This window comes from Pan troglodytes, chromosome 6, assembly GCF_028858775.2.
Source record: "Pan troglodytes isolate AG18354 chromosome 6, NHGRI_mPanTro3-v2.0_pri, whole genome shotgun sequence".
NCBI lineage: Eukaryota > Metazoa > Chordata > Mammalia > Primates > Hominidae > Pan > Pan troglodytes.
The window spans coordinates 13,780,099-13,804,199 of NC_072404.2; the positions used below are offsets into that span (position 1 = coordinate 13,780,099).

Consider the following 24,101-nt stretch of genomic DNA (forward strand, 5'->3'; position numbering starts at 1 on the left):
AACAAAAAGACTCCATAAGGGGGAACTCCTCCTGCCTGACTGCTTTGAGATGGGACACCAGTTTCTTTCTGGCTTTTGGACTTGAAACTGAAACATTGGCTGTTTTTTTAGTCTCCAGCCTGCTAAGTTTCAGACTGGAAATACATGTCACCTTCCCTGGGTCTCCAGCTTGCCAACTGCAGATCTTGGGATTTCTTGGCCTCCATAATTGCGTGAGCCAATTCCTTATAATAAATCTCTTTTAGGATCTCTCTAGTAGGATAAATTGGTATATATATATATTTTTTACCTTAAGAAAAACCAGTAGCTTTATTTTTCCTCAATATATATTTAGAAAATTGGTCTGAGAAGAGTTTTCATGAAACAGACCAGAGAACTATGTATAAAATTAAGAGTTCTAAACCAGTAAGAAAAAGTGCAAAAATGAAGCACACAATCCCAGGGGCCACTGCAGCCTAGGACCCTCCCATCAGAGGGAAGGCAAGGTCTTTGATGGCTTTTGAGTTCAGCTGAGGGATCATGCTGATCTTCAGGAATTTGTTGCTTGCATACTTATTCTTGATGGCGATGAATTTAGTTAAGTTTTCGTTTACTTTCAGCACATTTTTGGCCACGTGCTGCATGACTTCCAATACTTCATTCTGTGTGTATCCTGTATAACGCTGCTGCTTTAAGTTCCATTTTCCTTGGCCCAGAATCTTCTGAGACAAGCAGGAAGCAGCTGTTGCTGCCTTAGAAGGATGATAATGCATCATATCGTAGTCAATGAGAGTCAGCTCCATCAAATATTTGGCTAAAGTGTGCTGTTCAACATCAGCCTTTCCGGCTTTTGATGCTTGCCTTAAGAAGTGTAGTGGCAAGGGTCCACCCAACTCAAATTTCAGTTCTTTCAAAATTAGTTTCCATTTCTTGGATTTGGGAACTAGTATAAGCATTGTCTGTGATGTAAACAAAGCGTTCAATATTTGGAGAAAACATCTCCTCATACTTGGAAGCCAAGAGCAGAGCAGTAATCCAAACTAGTTGAAGCTTCCTCTGGGAAACTGGCTGAACCAGTAAAAATCAATCCATAATGGCAATACACACATACAGAGTCTCCTGAAGAAGCCTCAACTTGGAGTGGATTTGCACCAACCAGTCTACCAGGATGGGATGCTTATGTCCATTTACATCTCATCCATCTAAGACATGTGGGTTTATGAACTGCAAAATCTCCAGCTGCCTGAGGTACTGATAGATATCCTTAACATAGTCACTGCAGAGCTGAGGGTTATTCCAATCTTTGTCATCAATATCCTCAATTTTGTAGAGCAAAGCATCAGAAAAAGCTTGGCAGATGTTCTCTTCTTTCATGGAGGCATCCTCAGGTATGGGAGAAGGACCCTTTGGAGCCAACATTTCCATCTGTACCGTTTCACAGAAGCAGTAGGTTTCAGTTGTTTGTTGACGTTTGTTGTTTCCCTGGGTTGAACTGGCACTTTGGTGTTCTGAGCTTTCTTAGCTACTTGTGCTGCTCTGGCTGTAACTCTATTTCCAATTTATTCTAAAATGGAATGCCTAATAGTCACATGACTCTTAGGTTTAGAATTAACTCCTGTCTCTCTCTCTGTCTCTGCATATACCCACTTATCCTATTGGTTCTGTCTCTTTGGAGAGTCCTAATAGAATACCTGACAACTAAATGCAATGTGGATCTTGGGACAGAAAGAGGACATTAGTAGAAAAACTGGTGAAATTTAAAAAGAGCCTGGAATTTAGTTAATAGTAATGTACCAGTGTTGGTTTCTTAGTTGTAACAAATCTACCATAGTAATGTAAGATGTTAGCAATAGAGGAAGTTGGTTGAGAGCTCTAGAATGCTCTGTATTATCTTTGCAACCTTTCCATAAACCTAAAATTATTCAAAAATAAAAATTTTGTTTTAAAAAATAGCATGTACCATATGATCTCTCTCTCTGAAACTGTTCCTAATTGTCTAGCTTTCTATTTGTATTTATGGATTCTATTCACCAAATGTTAGTAATCTTTACTTTGGGAAGTAATTTACTTCTTTCTTTGTGCTTTTCTGTAGTTTGAATTTAAAAAAAATATATATATATATATAAAACTAAAATAGTGAAGTCATTTTTTAAAACATTTGAGGCTGTTTTGAAAAGATGACTTCTAAAAATCTTCCAGAAAACACTATGATCTTTGATTTGGTGTTATTTTTTTAATAGCACTGTTTCACCTACAACATTCTCCTTAGGAACCCAAAAATGATTTTATGATGAGGCTCCAAGATTGATACTCTGTGGCAGGACTTGAAAAATGACCAGGTTGTGTTACCATAAGAACATGTTCCTGTTTTGTTTTGTTTTCTTTTTTATTTTTCTAGTTCATTAAGGCTGCTATAACAGAATACCATAAACTGGGTGGCTTATAAACAACAGAAATTTATTTCTTACAGTTCTGGAGGCTGGGAAGGCCAACATCAAGGCACCAGCAGATTGAGTGTCTGGCGAGGGCCTGTTCCCTGGTTTATAGATAGCTGCATTCTCACCCTTACATGGTGGAAGGGGCAAATGAATTATCTGGGGTCTCGTATTCATAAGGACACTAATCCCCTTCATGAGGGCTCTTACCTCATGGCCTAATCACCTCTCAAAGGCCATGTCTCCTGATACCATCACATTGTGGGTTAGGATTTCAACATAAGAATGGGGTTGGGTGGGGAAGCAAACATTCTTTAAATAGCACCGACCCATACATAGCTTAATGGTTTATGTCAGTGTGTTACTATAGCTATTTGCTGGCGATAAGCATCATAAGGAAATGAAAGGCTTTTGGTTGCAATTCTCCTGTGGTTCTGTCCAGTGAAGCAATGAGTCAGGGATTTTTATCTCCAAATCAAAGCAGAGCTCACCTTTTAGTAATTGGAGGAATTAAAAGAACAAATTTCCTAAATGTTCTATGTTCTAGTACAAATAAAATTTTTTAATACTCTGTTTATCCTCATATCTTCTATTTTCTTTGTTCTCTTCATCTTGCCTCTATGTCTCCTGATGTCCAACTTCTCTCTTTTGATCCTTTTTTCTTTTGAGTCAGGGTCTCACTCTGTCACCCAGGCTGGAGTGCAGTGACGACATGATGGCTTACTGTGACCTCAACCTCCTGGACTCAAGCCATCCTCCCACCTCAGCCTCCCAAGCAGCTGGTACCACAGGCACACACCACTAAGCCCAGCTAATTTTTGTATTTTTTGTAGAGACATTGTTCTGCCCTGTTGCCCAGGCTGGTCCAGAACTCCTCTAGGCTCAAATGATTCTCCTGTCTTGGCCTCCCAAAGTGCTGTGGTTACAGGAATGAGACACCGTGCCCAGCCTCCTTTGACTTAAAATATTAGGTCTATTGTAAATTCTTAAGGGAGCCATTTTTTTCTTTTTCCACTCTAATACTGTGAATTCTTTGCGGATGGAGAGACTGTTCTCTTCATTCCTGTTTCCCTTCACCTAGCACAGTCCTCACCCATCAAATCATGGAGGATTGTAGCCACAGCTGCAAATGGAACCCTGGAGTTTTCCAGTGCCTCCTACTCATTCAAGTTCTGTGTCTCCCTTCTTCCCTTTGTTTTTCTTTCTCAGGTCCTTTTTCTTCTTGTAATGTAGTTATAGGCTTATTGCCTGTATTCTGTGCCTTCTGAATGTCCAGGCTCTAAGGTCATTCTGCTGATTATATGAGGCCAGGTCTTCCCTTTAACTTGTGCTTCTGTAAGGTAATAATCTAAGCTATACCAGTGGTTCTTAAACTCTAGCAGGCATTAGAATCACCTGGAGGGCTTGCTAAAACAGACTGCTGGGCCCACTCCTAGAGTTTCTTATTTAGTAGGTCTGGGATGGCACTGGAGAATTTGCATTTTTAACAAGTTTCCAGTAGATGCTGATGCAAATACTGATGCTGCTAGTCCAGAGACTACACTTCGTACATCATGGATCTACATTCTACAGAAGCATTGGCTGGGCTAGCTCCTCCTTTGCAAGGAGGGAAAAAGAAATGCAGATGTTCAGTGTCTAGAACTTATCCATAAAGTAAAAATAATAGGAAGAATATACATGTTTTATTTTAAACCCAAGATATAAAGGCGTTTTTTCCCTTATAATGATTATTCTTCAAATCATTTCTATACACCATAAGTAAAGTTAAAAGTGCTAAAGGAGGAAAAACTATTGATATTTCTATCAGAACACATAAAAAGGTTAATTATGGCATGCACGTCTTAAAGATCTCCTTGCCATCTGAGCCATCTCCAGAAATACTTGCCATAGAACAGAAATAGAAATGATTATATGAGTAAATTATCACCCACACTCCTCGCATGCATCATTTCATACCACAAGCCTTTTCTCTTTTCAAGGAATAATGGTTTTACATTTTACTTTGTGATGGCACTCTAATTGCTAAATATAATAGGGGCATTATGCTACAAAGTTAAAAGACTCCAAGTGAAAAGATAAGTCAAATATAGTAATTTCACACAGCCAATGATTCTTCAAAGTATGCTTCTCTTTTTTTCCAGCTGTCTCCCAATTGTGAACTCTCACAGACTCATGAAAATTGAATACTAAGGCAGAGAAAAGCTAACAGGGATCCTAGAATATTTCTAGTCCAGGAGTCTGTAACTATGATCTACTGGCCAAATCTGGCCCACCACCTGTTTTCATAAATAAAATTTTATTGGAAAATAGGCATGCCCATTTTTATTGAGAAACAGCCGTACCCATTGTTTACATATTCTGTGTGGCTGCTTTCGCACTATAATAACAGAGTTAAATAGTTGCAACACAGACCATGGGGTCCAAAGCTGAAAATATTTACTATCTTGACCTTTACCAAAAAAGTTTACTGACTCCTGCTGTAGTTCCAGCTACTCACTGGACAGATTAGAAACCTATCTAGAGGGAGAGAGTTGGGGAGGGCAGGAGAGAATGGAGGGAGAGGTAGCTCAGGTTTACACATTCAAACAGAAACAGCATTGCAGAATGTGAGGCTTCTCCCTAAGCAACTCCTGTAAGATCTTTGGTCCACTGAAAGCCAGTCACAGCTGCCCTTCATGTATTAGTAGAGAAGGGGACATTGGAGTAAGTTTGTATCTCGTTATAATTTTCAAAGAACCTCTTCAAATGTCCACCCCAAAAAGAAGAGCAGTGAGACAGAAGTGTGCTTTGATGTTAGTCCAAAGTGTTATTTATGGCATTTATTTGCACACGTATACAAAAACACATTAGCAGCCTAACCTTTGGGGCTCATTTCTAATAATGAAAAAGTCCTTTTTCATTGATGAGGAAATCATTAGGATCATCTTGTCTTTCAGAAAATATACTAGCATTCTGTCATGTAGTATTCTCCATAGTGCCCAAAGCTTTCAGGAGAATATGCCTTATAGTGGGAATTCTTATTTCTTCAAGTTATTAGTCACTAAATTGACAAAAGTATATGAGTGTGTGTGTATATGTTTACATTGCTATTTTACATAATTTATATATCCATGTCTAAAATAAAATGATATAGTGGTGCTAGGTGTTCCCTAATCTCTCTCATTTATAGGTTAAAAATATATCTATTCTGTAAATGAACAGAAGCCCCAATTCCATGGTTTCAGGTAAGTGCAAAGATATTTACAATGAGTTCAAATGGAGTATTGTCACAAAAAGGACCGTTATTTTATTTGGTCATTCATCAGTTCTTTATTGGGTACCTCTTCTGTGCCAGGAACCCACTGTACTGACATGATACGCACCAAGAGGCTAAGAGGATCTCGTAGTCTGATGGGGTGATGGGGGAGGTCACATGCAATACAATGTCTGCAAGTTCTGCCTTGGAGAGAGCCCTGGAAGAGACATCTGAGTGAAGTCCAAAAGATGAATAAGGGCTTGCCATGCAGATATGCACATGCTAGGGAAATGAAATTCACTTTTAATGTTAATTCTCCTGGGAGATGTTCTTGACTCCTTAGTCCAAACCCCTTAATATCCCTATTCTGTATTCCTATAGCATCTATCTATCATAGGACTTTTCTGTCTGCCTGGCATTCAGTAGGTGTTTAGCAAATGAATGAATAATAAGTGAGTGAATGAACACATGGAGTGAGTGAATTATGAATATACAAAAGTCAGAGGTGTGAACCACTATGGCCTATTCTTGGAACTGCATATATGGCTAGAAGATAGGGCATGGGGAAGGAGGGACAGATGTACTGGGATATGAGGCTGGAGAGGTAGGTCAGGGTAAGATTGTGGAGGACCCTATATGCCAATCTAAGAATTGAATTGTATTTATTATTTCAGCAAATTCATGTTGGCCCCCATTCTGTGCCAATCCTGTGTTAGGCTCTAGAGACAAAAGATTCAGCCCCTCCCCTTGTAGACCTTACTGTTTCACTGAAGCAATATACATATATATATATATATAGTTTGTTTGTTTGTTTTTTGTTTGTTTGTTTCGGAGACAGAGTTTCGCTCTTGTTGCCCAGGCTGGAGTGCAATGGTGCGATCTTGGCTCACCACAACCTCTGCCTCCTGGGTTCAAGTGATTCTCCTGCCTCACCCTCCCGAGTAGCTGGGATTACAGGCATGCGCCACCATGCCCGGCTAATTTTGTATTTTTAGTAGAGACGAGGTTTCTCCATGTTGGTCAGGCTGGTTTCAAACTCCCGACCTCAGATGATTTGCCCGCCTCAGCCTCCCAAAGTGCTGGGATTAAAGGCATGAGCCACGGCGCCTGGCCACTGAAGCAATATTAATTGTGGATAGGATATGGGCCCTGGATGTAGACTGCCCGGGTTTTAGTTTTAATTTACTCCATACTAGCTGTGTGGCCTTCAATTTCTCAATGCTTCGGTTCCCTTATCTTTAAAATTGGAGTAATAATAGAACCTACCTCATAGTTACTGTTGTGATTAAAATGAGATAATATGTGTAAAACTTCCTGGCACATAGAAAGTACCCAACAAATATTAAGCACTCTTTTTACTGGGGAAAATGGACATTAAGCAAGTAATTAAAAGTGTGATGGGGAATTGCAGAAGATGAGGCCCATAGTGCAGAGACAATGTAATGGTGGCAGGTGGTGGTGTGCTGTGGAAATGATCTGGAGATTCAAAGAAGTACTCTCTAATGGAAGAATGGGTGGAAATGAGACTGGAGAGGAGGCAGCAGCCAGCTCATGGAGAGGGTCAGGGTCAGATTTTGGACTTCGTTCCAGGGTCATTGAGAGCCACTGAAGAGATTAAGCATGGGAATGACAAAATCAGAGTTGTGAATTTTTTTGTTTTTGAGACAGGATCTCTTTCTGCCACCCATGCTGGAGTGCATTGGCATGATTAAAGTTCTCTGTAGCCTTGATCTCCTGGGCTCAAGCAGTCCTCCTGCATCAGCCACTTAAGTAGCTGGGACTTCAGGTGCATGCCACTGCACTTGGCTAATTTTTTAATTTCTTTGGAGAGATGATATCTTGCTGTGTTGCTCAGGCTGGTCTTGAACTCCTGAGCTCAAGCAATCCTCCTGCCTTGACCTTCCAGAGTGCTAGAATTACAGATGTGAGCCACCATGCTTGGCCCAGAGTTGTGCTGTTAATAGATGAAGAGAAGTGGACAGATGTAAAAGATTGCAGGAATCGAATTGACAGGAATTGGTGATTGATTGACTATAAGATGAGAGGGGAAAAAAAAGAATGTAAGATGACTCCCAGATTTCTGGATTGAGCCATTGAATTAATAGTGTGCCATTTACTCAGGATCTATGAAAGGAGGAGCAGACTTTCAGGGGCCGTTGAAGTTGAACTGCCAGTGCAGACGGTGATGGAGCTTAGCATATAAATGGGCATGGAACCTGGATGTGGATGAGATTGTCAAGGAAAACATTTAACAAGAAAAGACAACCAAGATGGAATTCTGGGTGTAGAAGAAAACCCCAGAGTAGACTGAGCAGGAGTACTCAAAGAAGCTGGTTAAAAACTAGGAGATGGTGATATGACAGAAACCAAGGGAGGAGAAAGGAGGGCATGGTCGACATTATCCAATGCTGCTTCATTTTTTAATAAGGATTAAAAATTGCCCACTGGATTTGGCAATTAGATCTCTTATCAGGGTCATTTAAAACTCTTCTAGATCCTGAACACAGTGGTTTCTGAAGATCCAACCACATATTACAGCAAACATTAAAATGCACCAAACTCCATATTAAATTTATGTCATAAAAATTTAGGAGATTAACCGTTTTCCCTTTGAAATTATTACAAATTAAAATGTTCTATTTTCTTCTGTATTTGAGTCAATTTTTAATTTTTCTAAAATGTTTTTCTAAACATTTTTTTTCAAACATTTTATAGGTTCTTGAAAATGTAGAGGACCTAGGCTGTCATAAATAGTGACCATATTCAGGCTGGGCACGGTGGCTCATGCCTTTAATCCCAGCACTTTGGGAGGCCGAGGTGGGCAGATCGCTTGAGGTCAGGAGTTCGAGACCAGTCTGGTCAACATGGTGAAACCTTGTCTCTACTAAGAATACAAAAAATTAGCCAGGCGTGGTGGGGGCTGCCTGTAACTCCAGCTACTCGGGAGGCTGTCTGGGGAATCTCTTGAACCCAGGAAGAACAGCCTGCAGTGAGCCGAGATCACACCACTGCACTACAGCCTGGGCAGTAGAGCCAGACTCTGTCTCAAAAATAAAATAAACAAAACAGATAGACCCACATTCAGAGAAGGCTACAGGGGCCATGGAGTGAATGAGTGATGGAGCCAAGACAGTAAGTATGAACTTCTCTTTCCCAGACATAGCAAAGAAAGAAAAGAAAGAGATGGAGAGAGCAAAGAAGGACGTAAAATCCAGGTAGGACATGATTTATTTAAGATTGGAGTTTTTCACATGGCTTAGAAGAAAAATGTAGCATAAAAAATTGATGACTCAGGAGAGAGTAGTAATATTTGATCAAAATGCTACTTAAGGAGACAAGAAGAACAGATCCAGAACATAAGTAGGATTCACCTTCTTTAATGTCCCTCTTTGTCTGAATCCAGATGGAAGGAGGTAAGAACAGGTGATGGATAGGTGCTCACATCCTATAGCTATCATTAATAATGAAATGTTAAAATCACAACTCTATCAAGTAACTGCCACCACCATTTGGCATTGTTCTTCTAAAGATCGGAGACTACAATAATGGCAGTAAAAGGTCCCAGCAGTTAACAACTCTGTTTCATAAATAATTTCAAACTACTCTGTGATGCAGAGTGCTGTGTAGATGCCTGTTGGGGTTTGGCCCCTGATTCCTTTATGAGCCAAGAAGAGTCAACGTACTCTCTCTATAATAGATGTTGGAAGTAAAATGCCCACCTGTGTCAAGCAAATTGATTTGTCAAAAGCACCATCTGATAAATTTGTTGATTTACAGAGAAGGCAGGAGCTTTATGGGAAGTGCATTAACTCTTTGGGGCCCTTGGGGCAACAGAACTAAATCATTGCTGTAGTACTAAATGATTTCTCTAATGGCCCCAAAAGTAAATGCATCCCCCAAAATCTCAGATGTTCCCAGGTGGTCATTCACCCTCTGAGACTTAAAATGATTACAAATACTTTTCAAGAGCTATATCGGTGGCCCAGTTCTCACTTTACAGATAGGGGAACTGAAGTTCATTCTAGGCCAGTTAATAACAGTTTAGAGTAGATACTAGCCAGCTTAAGTGGCCGGTTAATAATTAGCATTGCTGCTCTGACACCAATAGATATTCCAGTGATCATCTCAGTAAATATTTGTCATTTGAAGTGTAACTGTTCACAGTAAAAATACTCCATATTCATTCCCACAGAGTAGACAATTAGCTCCAATAAGATTGACTTATTGAATGTCCTTTTGCAAAAATTTTATTTTAGTTGTGGCTTTTTGTTGTTGTTAGATGGTTGTCAATTGTAGAAATAGAAATGAAAACTCAATAAAGAAGATAGGAAAACTTTTTGTGATAGATGCTGGAAGTAGGTCTCAAATTTCATGAGCAAGTTTATTAAGCTCATACACTGAAGACATTGGGTCATCTTTGGAGGTGTTGCTTAACAAGCCATGAGTGTTTCAGAGCTGAAGGGGGCCTTGAAAGCCTTAACTCAAGAGTGCTTATTTTACAAATGAAAAAATTGTCTCTAAAGTGGCCCAGCCAGGCCTTTTGCCTTAAGCTTGCAAAGTGAGAAAACCTGTTTACATGAAGACAACACAGAATGGGGGTCAGGGACTCCCAAGACTTGAAGACTAGTGGCCACAGAAAGGGGGAGAAAGCATTGTACATGGTCATTATTATTATCCAGATTGATTGTAAAAAGGCCCATCAATTCTTGGGCCTCTCCCCTCAAAAGGAAAAGACAACACATACATACACATGCACACATACACACACACAGACACACACACACTCACCTACACACATAAAGCAAAATTAGTTACCAAATGATAAGCATGTAAAACTTGAGGCAAAGAAGTTCTATTCTGGGCTTATCCACCTCTAACCTCAAAGCTTACTTGCATGGCTAACAGCTTTTAGGAACTTCATGACCAGATACTCAATTGTAAATTTCTCTAGAAAGAAAAAAATAAAAGCTACAATAACAAAAGGTACTCTGTAAGCACAATTGAACCTTGAGTATTTTTGATGTTGCTTCCTAGTGTATTATGAATGTGTTATTATAAGGTTTACATAGAAGAGCAATGATCTGTGTAATTTCTTGCCTAAAATGGTAGTCTTTTGGTCAGTTGACCAAGAATGAGAACAGCTTAGGGTTCTGGGATTGCATGGAATGAGACATTGGTTTTGTTTGTTTTGTTTTATCTTGTCATTGGCGATTAGATTTAGGACATAAGTGCCAAAATAGGCCATTTTAATCAACATTGGGACTTCCCTGTTAAAATCTTGGCTGAGTTCAGTGAGTTTCACAAACACATAAAAAGCAAGCTTAAATACTGGCAGAGGGTGGCCTGAAAAGGAAATTCAGCTTTCTTGCTGAATATTATTATTAATCAAAATAAGTATAAGGATCAAATAATTATAATTGCATTAAACTCTTTGGGGACTTGAGACTTCTCTCATTTCTATAAACTAAGAATAGCTATTATTGAATTCACTTATGAATCACAATTCCTTACACTTATTTGTCATCTTACACATCACAAAATGCTTTCACCTGTTATGATTTGGTTTGATGTTCACAGTGCAAATGTGCAGGACAGGTATTATTAGCCCCATTTAATAGATGAGTGAGTTGAACTTATGAATGGTCCAGAGCTCTTTCCATAGGCAACATTGCCTCTAAGATCCTGTTAGCTGTCCCTTCGTGATGAATAATCACTTCTTTGCTCAAGAAAGAACTAGGCCTTCAAAGGTTGCTGTCATTTTACATAAATGTTGACTGAAGGTGTGCACAACCTGACCTGGAAATACAAGAAGTATGTCATTGACATATCTTTATGATATTCAAACAGGTTACCTTTCTTCTACCAATAATAATTGAAATAAATTAAAGACAGTACAGATTAAACATATGTTTTCAGTTGATGGTGGGAATGTAAAGAGGCTCTTAATGAATTTGTTAACGGCTGTTTCCATTTTGCTCAATGCTCGGTTATCAATGCCAATGAGTTTTGGACTTTGATCATAATAACATTTACCTGTTTCTTTAAAAGCTGTTTTTTTTTCATACTGAAGGTTACCCTAGTTGCATAGTGCACTTTTGCCAGCCTGATGACGCTTCTGAATGCCTCCAGACCAGTGCTCCCTAAGAATCTGTAAACTATTCTTTTCATGCCAGCTGTTGTGCTCCTTTTATTCCCCCAATTTGCATATGGTGCTTTACTGAACAAGAGAGTTTTTCTTTCAGTTTCACCCAGTGCAGGTGTGCAGTCATTCTGTGAGAGCTTTTGTAATCGGCTATGTAAATTATCTCTCAGGTCCAAGGGCCAAAAATATAGTTTTTCATAAAGACAATAAAAAACCACAATATTTATATTTTATTTTTTTTCAGTCTTCTGAGAAAATCTTTCTGCCAGTAGCAACATCACAAACGGCATCAGTCATTGTGGGAAGAGTTGGCAATTATTTTTCTAGCTGGTGTAGGTTTGTAGAAAACAAAAATTTTCGAAAACCATAAATACGTAATAAAATGTATTGGCTTACTTTGCTTTCTGGAAAAGCCCACCAAAATTTCTTTTTTGTATTTACTTTTAAAATCTTCCCAGATACTTAAGAATTCCTGGACTCTATAACCTCTCAGCCACTGCTTTTTATTTTCTCCTGCAGTCATTTTCTATAATATGCACTTATCTCAGACTCAGAACACCAAACTGAAATAGGTGGAAAATTTTTCTTTTTTCCTCAGTTATATTTATGTGTACAGATGCTAACTGGGGTAAAATGAAGGTACTATGAATCTTCAGACATTATAGAAAATCTGGGCTTGTTAAAATTTAAGTGCCCTTAACCTTTATTAAGTATTGTAACCAGAAGTCCTGAAGATATATAAAAGGTCAAATATTTATCATGTGTACAAATCTGACCCCAATAATAATAGATTATTTATCCTACAGCTCTTTTAAAATGTCAAAAATCATATCACATCTCATATAAAGAAAATATGTGATTTTCATGAAAACTAATTTCATTAATTATTCAGATGTCACTAGCCACCAAATTTAAGATGATTTTGGACTTAACTCCTTCTCAATAAACATAAAATAAATTAAACTTTTATTGATATGAACTATTGCTTTACTCCAAATTTTCACAATCCTTAAATAAAAATATAAAGCAGGAACTCAGACATTTTCACCAAATGGCTCCTTTCACCCTTAAGCTTTGTTCAAAATTTTGGCCAATTCTATGAAAGCCCAAAAAAATAAAAAATAAAAACTTTCTCTGCTCTGTCCTTAAAAACTTAGTTTCCAAGTTAAAGTTTATAATCACATTAAAGTCACTTGACTTTTAATGTTTACATTTTATAGAAAGAAAAAGGAGTATTTGAGTTGGCTTCTGGTAGGTTCCAAATAAGGCAGAGTAGAGCCTTAAATTTCTTGTAATGATCAGAAGGAAATGCATACTTTTTATTATGTGGTAATCTGTTGGCTGAGTTCAGATTGCCAACCTCTCTGTACCCTGCTTTGGTTGACTAGTTGGCTCACTCCTCTGGATGTTACATAATAGCCTGTGCTGGTAGAGAAGGGGACTCAGACACCAACTTTAGGCTCAGACTGACTTGAGAGAGCAATAGTCTCAATTGGCTTTGCAGAAAAAAAGTCATGTTGTACCATAGACATGAGCAATTTTTCTAAATTCTGTCATTTTAAATATATCTTCTGGTCACTTCTCTTAGTTCTCTATTGATCAGGCCACTGGAGAAACATAAGGATTTTTACAAAGTATTTGTCTTTCCAGGAGACCGCATTCCAGATATGAAAGTATATAATCCCCATACACTTTCCTAAAGATCGTGCTAAGTCATCTTCCCTCACTCATTCTTGCTGGAGCCCACTCCCATGTTCCTTTTGTAGGTGGCATCTATTTCTTATCCACTGTAAATTGTGCCAACCTGCTTTCTTCAGCAGATTGTTGATGCTAAATAAATGGTGTGATTTGTAGTAATAATGGTGATGATAATGACTCTTAAAACACCTAACTAATCCTAGTGAACTCTCAGTGATGTTTAGGCTGTGGAACACATGGTTGACTAACAGTGATAATGACTGAAAACGAGGTGATAAATTGCTATGCAGATTGTTGATGGCCTATAATTGCCTTAAAAGAGGGATATTTTATAACAGACTAATCCCATTTAAATAAATGTGTGTGTAGCATTTTAGATATATAGGACTGTATCTGTATTTTTTAATAATAACCAGCTCCCTAAAATACAAGATGCAAAACAACTTAGATAAACACTCCTTAGGTCAAGGGCCATGGGAGGTAAGAATTAAGGTTGTGTTTGCTCTTTCTTGAATGTTGCATTGTTCCTGGGTCGGTAAGCATAACTTTAGAGACTCCACCAATATAAACACTAAACTACCTAGTTACGAGCCTGTGTTTACACAGTCCGGATCAAAAGCACAGACACTCAGGTTCATTTGCATTTGCTGCCAAAAATGTCCTAATTCTTCTTTTGAAAAGGAGCAATAATTCATATTTTGATGCCATTTACTCCCAAGGTTAATTTATATTTACAAATTTTATAACAGGCCTCATGTTCTTTACCATGTTGCCAGCACTTTCTTTTCTTTTGAGTTGCATTGTTCTTTTCTAAGGAACTGATTGTGTGGCAGATCGTCGGATCATTGCAGGGAGCACAGATGAAAAGCCTGTTATTCCAAAGGATTAAATTGCAATTCTTAGTGAACCATTGCCAAGCGATTTTTTTTTTTTTTTTTACAAACCCGAGGAGGATTGGAAATAGGAAATGTTATGCCTTGAAAAGGGGTGGGAATGGTTGAATGGATGAGGAAGAACAATCATCCTAGTAAGTGTTATTAAATTCTCTTCAAGTAAAATCATGGAGCAAATAAATGATAAAATCTGTAAAATATCCAAATGGTCAGGAATAATAAGCAACTGAGTTTGTAAAGAAGTAATAATATCATGGGATAGATTCAATCAAAATCTATCCCATGATTCAGTAAAAATTTACTCATGATTTTTATTGAATGTAGCATGTAGCATTAATACACAAAAATAATTAAAATTCCAGCTTTATTTTAGCATTTTCAGGGTTCAAGGACTATGGGGGCAGAGGACCTAAGATTTGCAAATCACTTCAATACGACCTCTTTGGGGAAGGATAAAATGTAGTAGGAAAAAAACAATGAAAGGGAATCTCTATCTTGGAGCATGATAACTGAGCACATTCCCCAAAATCTGACCTGAAATTAGGAAGAGAAATTAGTTCCGTTTGAGGTTCTAAACACCAGGAAAGTTTCATATAACCTGAGAGGGGACAGGATAAGTAAATTTTGGAAAGAAAACACCATAAAGAAGAGATGTTTCAAAATTCAATTCTGAAATATGTTAATGAACTCAGAGGAAGATAAAGGATTTAAATGCCCAGTGTAATGGAGAAATTAGAGTAAGGAGAAAAGAGACTGACAATTTACCATGTGCTCTTTGCAACAGGCAGCCTACAGGATGCCATTGTGGTTTCTGTTTGTGTATTACTCTAAGAATCAAGAACAAACTCCACGTGAAATGCTGTAATAAAGAGTTGAAAAATATGCACTGAAAGTATACCATGTTTCAGGCACATATCAAGCATGATGGCACATGCTTGGGATTAAAAAGATGGATGAGATACAATACCTGCACTCTAAAAGTTCATAGTATTTGGGAGAAAAGAGAGACATACAAGAGGATGATTGCAGTCAAAACACTGGAGCAGATGCTACAAGGATATGTAATACAAATGAAGTTCAAGAACCACAACTTGCTTTGCCTGGGAAAATCAAGAAATGCGTTGAAAAAGGGGTAGTGTTTGAGTTGGGTCCTGGAGGATGAGTAGTTCTTCAGGCACAAAGAAGACAGATGCAAAGGATAAGGTGCATGCAGTGTGATAAGTTCAGAGTTGCCTGGGTTGAAGGAGTCAGCAGGAGAGGAGTTTGGAGGTTGGTGGGGTTAGGCTATTGAGGGCCTTTTGCAGTTGCTGAGGGGTTTAACTTTAACCAGTTAGGTGCAAGACAGAGTTACCAGCTTTAAAACAAGGGAATGATCCAATCAAATGTGTGTCTCAGAACAGAAGCTCTGGCAGGGAGGGATAGGATGAGGCCGAAGTCTGCAGGTAGCAGTCAGGAGGCAGTTGCAGCAGGGACAAAGGGGAGATGAGAGATCAGATTCCATAGATAGTTTGGAGATGGTATGAGTAGATCTTTGGGAGATATTAAATGTTAGGAGTGAGGAAAAGGAAAATTTGAAGGGGTTTGCAGCTCCTAAGGTTGTGATACCACTAACTGAAATAAAGAAGACTGCAAAAGGAATACCTCATTTATGTCTACAGCAGGGCAGTATGGGGGGGTGGCATGCAGGGAAGGCTAGCAGATAGGTTGTTAAAATCCTGCCTGTGTAGTGGAGAAGACTACAGCTTGGAGAGAACCAACCAGAACAATGTTCTTACCCTGCCCCACCCTATTGTGTCCTTGAGGAGACTCATGGGTCAGAAACATTTGATTGGAATTTTGCTAATTTTTTATCTATTAAAAATGCTATTTTTATTTATTTATTTATTTATTTATTTGTTTTTTTGAGATGGAGTTTCGCTCTTGTTGCCCACCCAGGCTGGAGTACAATGGTGTGATCTCGGCTCACCGCAACCTCAGCCTCCTGAGTAGCTGGAGTTACGGGCATGCACCACCACGCCTGGCTGATTTTGTATTTTTAGTAGAGATGGGGTTTCTCCATGTTGATCAGGCTGGTCTCGAACTCCTGACCTCAGGTGATCCGCCCACCTCGGTCTCCCAAAGTGCTGGGATTATAGGCATGGGCCACTGCACCTGGCCACAAAATGCTATTTTTAAAACAGGCACATTCAAGCCTGCCATGTACTGAATATTATTACAATAGAGAGCAACAACATGCCAACTCGTCTCAGACTAACCTAGAATGTGGCTCTCAGAACAAATGAAGTTCCCTCTCATTACTTATAAATGGAATAGTGTCCTGATATTACAAGGCAACTTGTTTAAAAACTCATATTTTTACCATTTCCAACAGCTTATTTTTGTTGTCAAGAAAATCTCAATACTCTGCAACTAGTAAGAAATCACAGAAATATCAAAACAGTCTTACTTTTCCAATTCATTGATATGCATAAATATGATAAATTTAAACTAATGAAATGTTTATGAAATATTCTTATTTATTTCTCATATTCTATATGATATATTAATAGTTTGGATATTTGTTGCTGCCCAAATCTCATGTTGAAATATAATCCCCAATGTTGGAGGTGGGGCCTGGTGGGAGCTGTTTGGGTCATGGGGCACATCCCTCATGGCTTGGTGCTGTCTGCATGGTAGTGAGTGTGTTCTTTCTGGGCCCATTCCCTCTCTGCTCTTGCTTTCACCATGTGACATGCCTGCTCCCAATTTGCCTTCTGCTTTGAGTAAAAGCTCCCTGAGGCCCCCTCAGAAGCCAGGCAGGTGCCGTCACAATGCCTCCTGTACAGTTTGCAGAATCATGAGCTAATTACGTCTCTTTTCTTTATAAATAACCCCGCCTCCGGTATTTCTTTATTTCAACACGAGAACGGCCTTACACACCATCGTATATGGATTGTGATTATTCATAAGATTTCTTTGGGTTCTACTTCTTAAAAAGTTTTAAAAACACTGAATATAAAGTATATATTACATTTATTTCTCCTGAAATTTATTTCTCAGATTGTTAATCAGGTCTTCAATTTTTGGACTCATTTAAAATTCTAAAATTGGTCTTTTGCTCTTTTCACACACATATCCATATTCTTCTTCTGGCTCCCCACTTCTCCTTCTGAGCTTGGGATTTATGCAAGACAATAACGGGAACAATCTGATTTGGCAGCATAATAACCAACCAAAATATGTCTTTTCTGTTTTTCATTTTGCTTGATCATGACAACATCAAAATGCCAGAATGGGTGAACTGTTTTGAAGTCTAGGTTTTGAAAACACTTGTTTGCTGGTGTGGATGTGTGTGCGTTTTTATATTTAACATTAATAGCAGCTTTCTCTGTCATTTTTACACTTTCGTTTCAAAAACAGTGGTCTGGACAGATCCTGGCAAAATACATTACATGGTTATGGTAGCAGCTAAAATTTGTGTGGAAGAATAAAAATGTACATTAATACAATTTACACTTATTTTATTAGTTTATGTAATCTTATATGAGCAAGAATCAACTCTTCTGTTGTATATAACTTTTTAATATGTTATTTGAACTTCATCAACAGCTTCTTGATTGGGTCTCAAGCATTAATCAGGCCCCTCACAAGTACTATGCGAGGCTTAAACATCTTGCATCCATCATAAAGAATAAGTAGGACCATAATGACTAATCACATTAGCATAATTTAAAAATGCAGAGCGTGAATAGCTTTTTTCCCCAAGATTTGTAGTAAAAACATATGCACAATAAGACTGAAATGATTCATTACACCATTGACTTGTTTATATTATAACATATTTATGTGCCCCGCAGAATGAAACCATAAAACTGCCATTAATGAGTACAGGAAAGAGGTTCTGTTTTTAACTAAATTACATGAATTCATAATGAATACATTTTTAAAAAATTATTTTAAGGAAGGGATCTTGCTATCATGTTGTGTCCTTTTGGGACATTACAAAACCCATTCTCATCATAGATCTTTTTTGTCATCTACACTTTGCACTTTTCACTTAGGCTATAAGTAAATTTAGCAATTTATGAACAAGTTTCTGCCCTTAAAGCCAAACAATAAGTTGCAGGTGGAGTCACTTCGTATTGCAGAAGCAAACAGCTAAAGGAAAATGTATTCTTAGGGGAAAAAACAAAAACAAAAACACCTTTTTCTTTGTAGCCACTTACAAATAAAAAAAATCTTGCCGCCCCAATGGATATGAGTTCACTGGTCCCCTCTCGGAACTTTGGGATGTCTGCTTTAGGATTGAATTTGTCTGCTAAATACTATTTATTGAGTGCCAGGCACTGAGCAAGATGCTTCAGAGGCAACAGTGAAAAATGACAAACATAGTAGTGCCTTAATTGCCATTGCCTTACCATCTGGTAAGAAAAGCAGAAAGAGAAACAGACATTTAAATTATAGTATAAAGATTTTATCATGGAAGAACAAGCAAGGCGTCCAGGTGCAAGGAGAGTCTTGATACCTGAAGGTAAGCAGGAGTTTGCCAGGTGAAAGGGCATGAGGGTTAAACAGAATTATTCCAGGCAGAGGGTAGTATTCTATGTGGAATGTTAAGGGAACCGAGAATAGTCATTATCAAATAATTGTTGAATACATGTTGACTGCATATAGCTAAACCATAAATCCCAAGAAAAAATATAGCAAGAGATGAAGCTAGACAGTATTCAGGGGTCCAGATTTATTCACTTAACCATATTCAGGAGCTAGGGAAATATGCAAGTGTGCAAATATGCAGTGTGCAAGATAGACATGGTATTTTCTCTCAGGGAGCTTATTGTTTAGTTGGGGAAACAGATAAAAATAATCACAATAATAATGTCAAATTGTAATGAATGCAATGAAGAAAACAAACAAGTTGCTAAGAGACAATAACAAGAACTTACTTTAAATGGGATCAGGATGATACCTCTGAGGAGGTGAGATTTGAAGAATGAGAAGGAGTCAGATCATGAAAGTCTGGGGAACCTTATTAAGGAGCTATGGCTTTCTCTTGAGAGTTACGCATGTTTAAAGATTTTAAATAGGGGAAAGATGTCATCAATTTGCATTTTAGACAAATCACCCTGGCTGCTATGCAGAGTCTGGAGATGAATAAGGCAGGAGGTAGGGAAACAAGTTGGATGGTGTATTTGTCTGTTTCATTGCTATAAACGAATGCCTGAGACTGGGTAATTAATAAAGAAACGAGGTTTATTTGGCTCACAGTTCTGCAGGCTATACATGCATGGTGCCAGCATCTGTTCAGCTTCTTGTGAAGCCACAGGAAGCTTACAATCATGGTGGAAGGCAAGGGGGAAGCTGGCATATCACATAGTGAGAGAGGGAGCAAGAGAGAGAAGGAGGAGGTGCTAGGCTCTTTTAAACAGCCAAATCCCGTGTGAACTCATAGAGTGAGAACTCACTTGTTATGGTGAGGACAGCATAAAGCCATTCATAAGGGATCTACTCCCATGACCCAAACACCTTTCACTACACCCACATTCAACATTGGAGATCATAGTTCAGCATGAGATTTGGAGGGGACAAACATCCAAACTATATCAGATAGCTTTTCCAGGAATCTGGGTGAAAGATAATTTCCTAGTGCTAGAATATTTTAGTCACTGTGGTATTAGGCAGGGATAATATTAAAATACTTAGCTATTTTGGCATAAACATTGATCCATCAGAATGGATGCAAGCCTTAGCACTACAGCAGAGTCTTCAGGCATCTGCTAGACCAGGCTGGATGGGGCAGGTGGACCCCAGAGGTGGAGCCAACACAACAGGAGCTTAGGCCAGCAGTTCTTTAAAACAAATATGGACGTATTTCAGTATTTTAGCAACGGATGCTGCTATACCAGCCTAAGAATTAGGTATAGAGAGCCAGGGAAAGATCCAGGAGATGATTAGGAAACAGAAGGCTTACGTTTTGGTAATGCGAAAGAATGCCAAAGGGAGGAGTTAATGATTAGGCTCTGGTTTCTGCTTGGGAAACCAGGTAAATTCATGTATGTATTTATTCAATCATATTTGCTCAGCACTTTACATTTAAGACATCTATCTGAGAGACTTGCAATATCAAGTGGGCAATTGGATATATGAGTAAGGAAATGGGGGAATGATCTGGGCTGAAAAAGTAAATTTGGGAGTTTCCAGCATAAAGATATCATTTAAAGCTATAGAGTAGATGAAGTCCCCTAGGGAGAGAAGCAATAGAACCCAGGACAGAGTCCTGAGCAACTCCATCATGTAGTTTGTGAAGAGGAGAAGGACCCTTTGATGATTGACAAGTATTCCTGCTGAAGGAAGGAGATCAGTCTTGAAAGGTTTCAGAAGATGAGTGGAGAGTATTTCCAGAAGGAGTGAGTGGCTGGCTGTGTTGAAAGCTGTGTAGAGATTGAGTAAGAAAGAGAAGACTGGAGTCTCTGAGGGATTTAGCAACATGGAGATCGTTGGTGACCTTGATAAGGACAATTTTAGTAGGTGGTGAGCACAGAGGTCGGATTAGCTAGAGTTGAAGGTAAATGAGCAGTGGAGAAAAAGAGCTGGTGAGTACAAAACAACTTTTTGCGGTGATGTGGGCTTCTTTGATTTTTATTTAGGGGAGGGACTTGAGCAAGTTTAATTGCAAGTGGGGGAGCCATTGAGGTATTTCGATAGATTCTAGCTAGGGGTGTACAAACTAGAGCTCCTGTCTATTTTTGTAAGGAAAATTAGAAGACAGCCACCCTCATTCAATTGTGTATTGTTTATGACTGCTTTTGTGCTACAAGGGCATAGTTTAATAGTTGTGATAGAGACCTATGGCCCACAAAACAAAAATGTTTACTCTCTGGCTCTTTATAAAAAAAAGATCGCCAATCTCTGGATTAAGCTAAAATATTACGTGCCCTTGCCCATTTAATTTCCCCCAGGAAACCCAAATAAGTACATATGTATATAAATGCATGCATAAGCACATAAACCAAATAAAGAATTTGTTTCCCAAGGCAAAAGTGCGATGGAAATTCTCTCTAGTCAGTTTACCAATTTATCAACAAAAAAGAGAAAAAGACTTTGCTCTTCTGTCGATAATACACTTATAGCTGTTGTTGACAATAGAAATTAGCCCATTGTAGTCACCACTACATACCCAGTACCTGGTGCTGAGCCTGACACATGGTAGGTGTCCAATACATATTGTTTGAATCAAGGAAGGAAAGGTACCAGGTGCTGTACTACATGATTGCTTGGAGCAAGAAGCAGAGGATCTTTCCTAGATTTGGGTAGATAGCGGAGAATTCCCAAGGTAAATGAGCTTATATGGAGCTATCCCAGTGAGGTTTGCGGAACCTGGAATAAATCACATTCCTTCAGAATTAATTTGAGAGGTGAACGGGGGAATGGGTTGGGGAGATGAAGCCAAAGCTCATGTCAAGAGTAAGCTCAATATGGAAACAAAGTCACAAAGAGGCAGTGTGTAGCTTGGCTGCAAGAAAGGGCCATCCCTGCAGCTCTTTATTTGTTGTGGTGAAACAGCAAATAGAGATGAGCCAAATTTATGTATAGTCCAAGCCAACTTATCCCTCAGGAGTGGGACCAGGAGTTGGTCTGTTAAAAAGTAGGTTAAAGCAACAAGTCAAAAAATGCGATTTTCCACAAACATTTTAACTGAAAAAAAAAAAAGTATATGTCATCAATTTTCCAATCCTTTGACATAGGGGCAAGGCCTTTTCTTTTCTTTCTTTCTTTCTTTCTTTCTTTTTTTTTTTTTTAATTGAGACAGGGACAGGGTCTCGCTCTGTCACCCAGGCTGGAGTGCAATGGTGTGATCACAGTTCTCTGCAGCCTTGACCTCCAGGGTTCAAGCGACCCTCCCACTTAGCCCCCCAAGTAGCTGGGACTACAGGCACATGCCACCACATCTGACTAATTTTTAAAATTTTTTGTAGAGATGAGGCTCATTATATTGCCCAGACTGGCCTCGAACTCCTGGGATTAAGTGATTCTCTTGCTTCAGCCTCCCAAAGTGCTGGAATTACAGGCCTGAGTTACCAGACCTGGCCAGCAAGGCCTTTTCTTTGAGCACAGGACATCACAGAACACCACTCTTGAATAAAGCACAACTCCTACATATTAACTAAGATTTAAAGTCTGGATTTCTTTAAAGGAGAGTGAGAGCTTATAGAGAAATGGGAAGAAATCTGAGCACAGCATCCTTCTAGATTTTTTTCCACAATCTTTTGCAGCTGTATTACTCACACTTTGTGATGCTTTCAACTTGTTTTCATAGAAACAGCTCTTTTGCCTTCACATTTTATTGATTTATATAATATTTAATGAAATCATATCATTATTATAATAAAATACAACTATCATAAACAGATTTAGGAAATAAGAACTGCTTCTCAGGGAGCACATAATTCCTATCAGAGAGTAGCCTGCTAATTTTGTTCTGTGTTGGGGAGCATTATGATACAAAGGGAATAGAGACTCACTGATTCTGGTGAGTCCAGGAAGGGAAAGCAGGTTAAGACTGTTGTCGGCAAGGGTGCTACAAGCACGTTACAGGCAACAGCTGGTGCTCCTTGAGTCACTGACAAGCTGCCAGAACAGCTAGGTCCCCTGAATATTGTCCTGGGGCAGCTGTACCAAGTCATCCCACTCTAGGGACCTTGGAGTATTGTGTGTTGGAAAGCATGTATTAAGCACTTGCTGTAGCTGCTTCTGGAATACAGTATGTGGAATAATAGCTGAATCCTCCTAACAATGCAACTTTCAGAGAATTGCAACTGATGAGAAACCAGCCTTACTTATCCTGTAGCAGATTTAGCTTTGGAAAGTATACTTAAAATTCTCCAACTGCTAGATCTAGACAGAGACGGTAAAATCTCTGTAAACATATTCTGGCAGCTTGTTACGTGGTAACTAACAAAGAACACCCAAAATAGTGGGCAGAAATCACTGAACAATATAAAAATCAGAGTAGTGGTTAATGTATTTCCATGAACTGAGACTGGGGAACCCTCTGTTCTCCATCAAATGCCTACCCAGCTTTCTAACTTATTTTATGCTAAATTTGGGCTGATAAAAATGATTCTATTCTCTACTACCAATATTTTGGAAAATTATTTCCAATAATGTGGAAACGACAGAAATAAGATTGCCCTGTAAAATCAAGACTAGCGTTGATGAAAAATAGATATTCAGCATCTTAAGAAACAGAATATTTCCAATTTAAGAACATTTATAATATTAAATATTCTATATTGAGATATTTAATGGTAGAAGTTGAAGAAGACTAAAAAGTTCAGATACCTTCTTTGCCAGATGTGGATACTAAGACCCAGAAAGGTTACATGATTTACTCAAGGAGCCATAGCCAGTTATGAGCTAATCCAGTTACAACCCAAGTCTCTCAGGTCCTAATCTAATGTTTTCTCATTATAACACCCTCCTTCTACATGAAATCTTCTGATAAGTTGGCGTCCTTAGGGACCTGGCTACTGTAGCTGAGTCGTAAATTACCCCATAACTCGATGTAACACAACCATTTAGTATGCTCACTGAGTCTGTGCATTACAGATTTTGCACAGGGCACTGTAGCGCTGGCTTGGCCCTGGTCTTCGCTCCAAGGCTGAGGGCTGGGATTATTTGAAGGCTCATTCACATGTCTGCTAGTTGACCCATCTTGGAAGTCACACAGCATGACTTCC

The 24,101-nt window shown here is 38.7% G+C and overlaps 1 pseudogene; it reads right to left on the reverse strand.

Annotated features, from left to right (window-relative positions):
* Window positions 1–281: 281 nt before the first annotated feature.
* On the reverse strand, window positions 282–24,094 carry LOC104007177 (G2/mitotic-specific cyclin-B2-like; annotated as a pseudogene).
* Window positions 24,095–24,101: the final 7 nt, after the last annotated feature.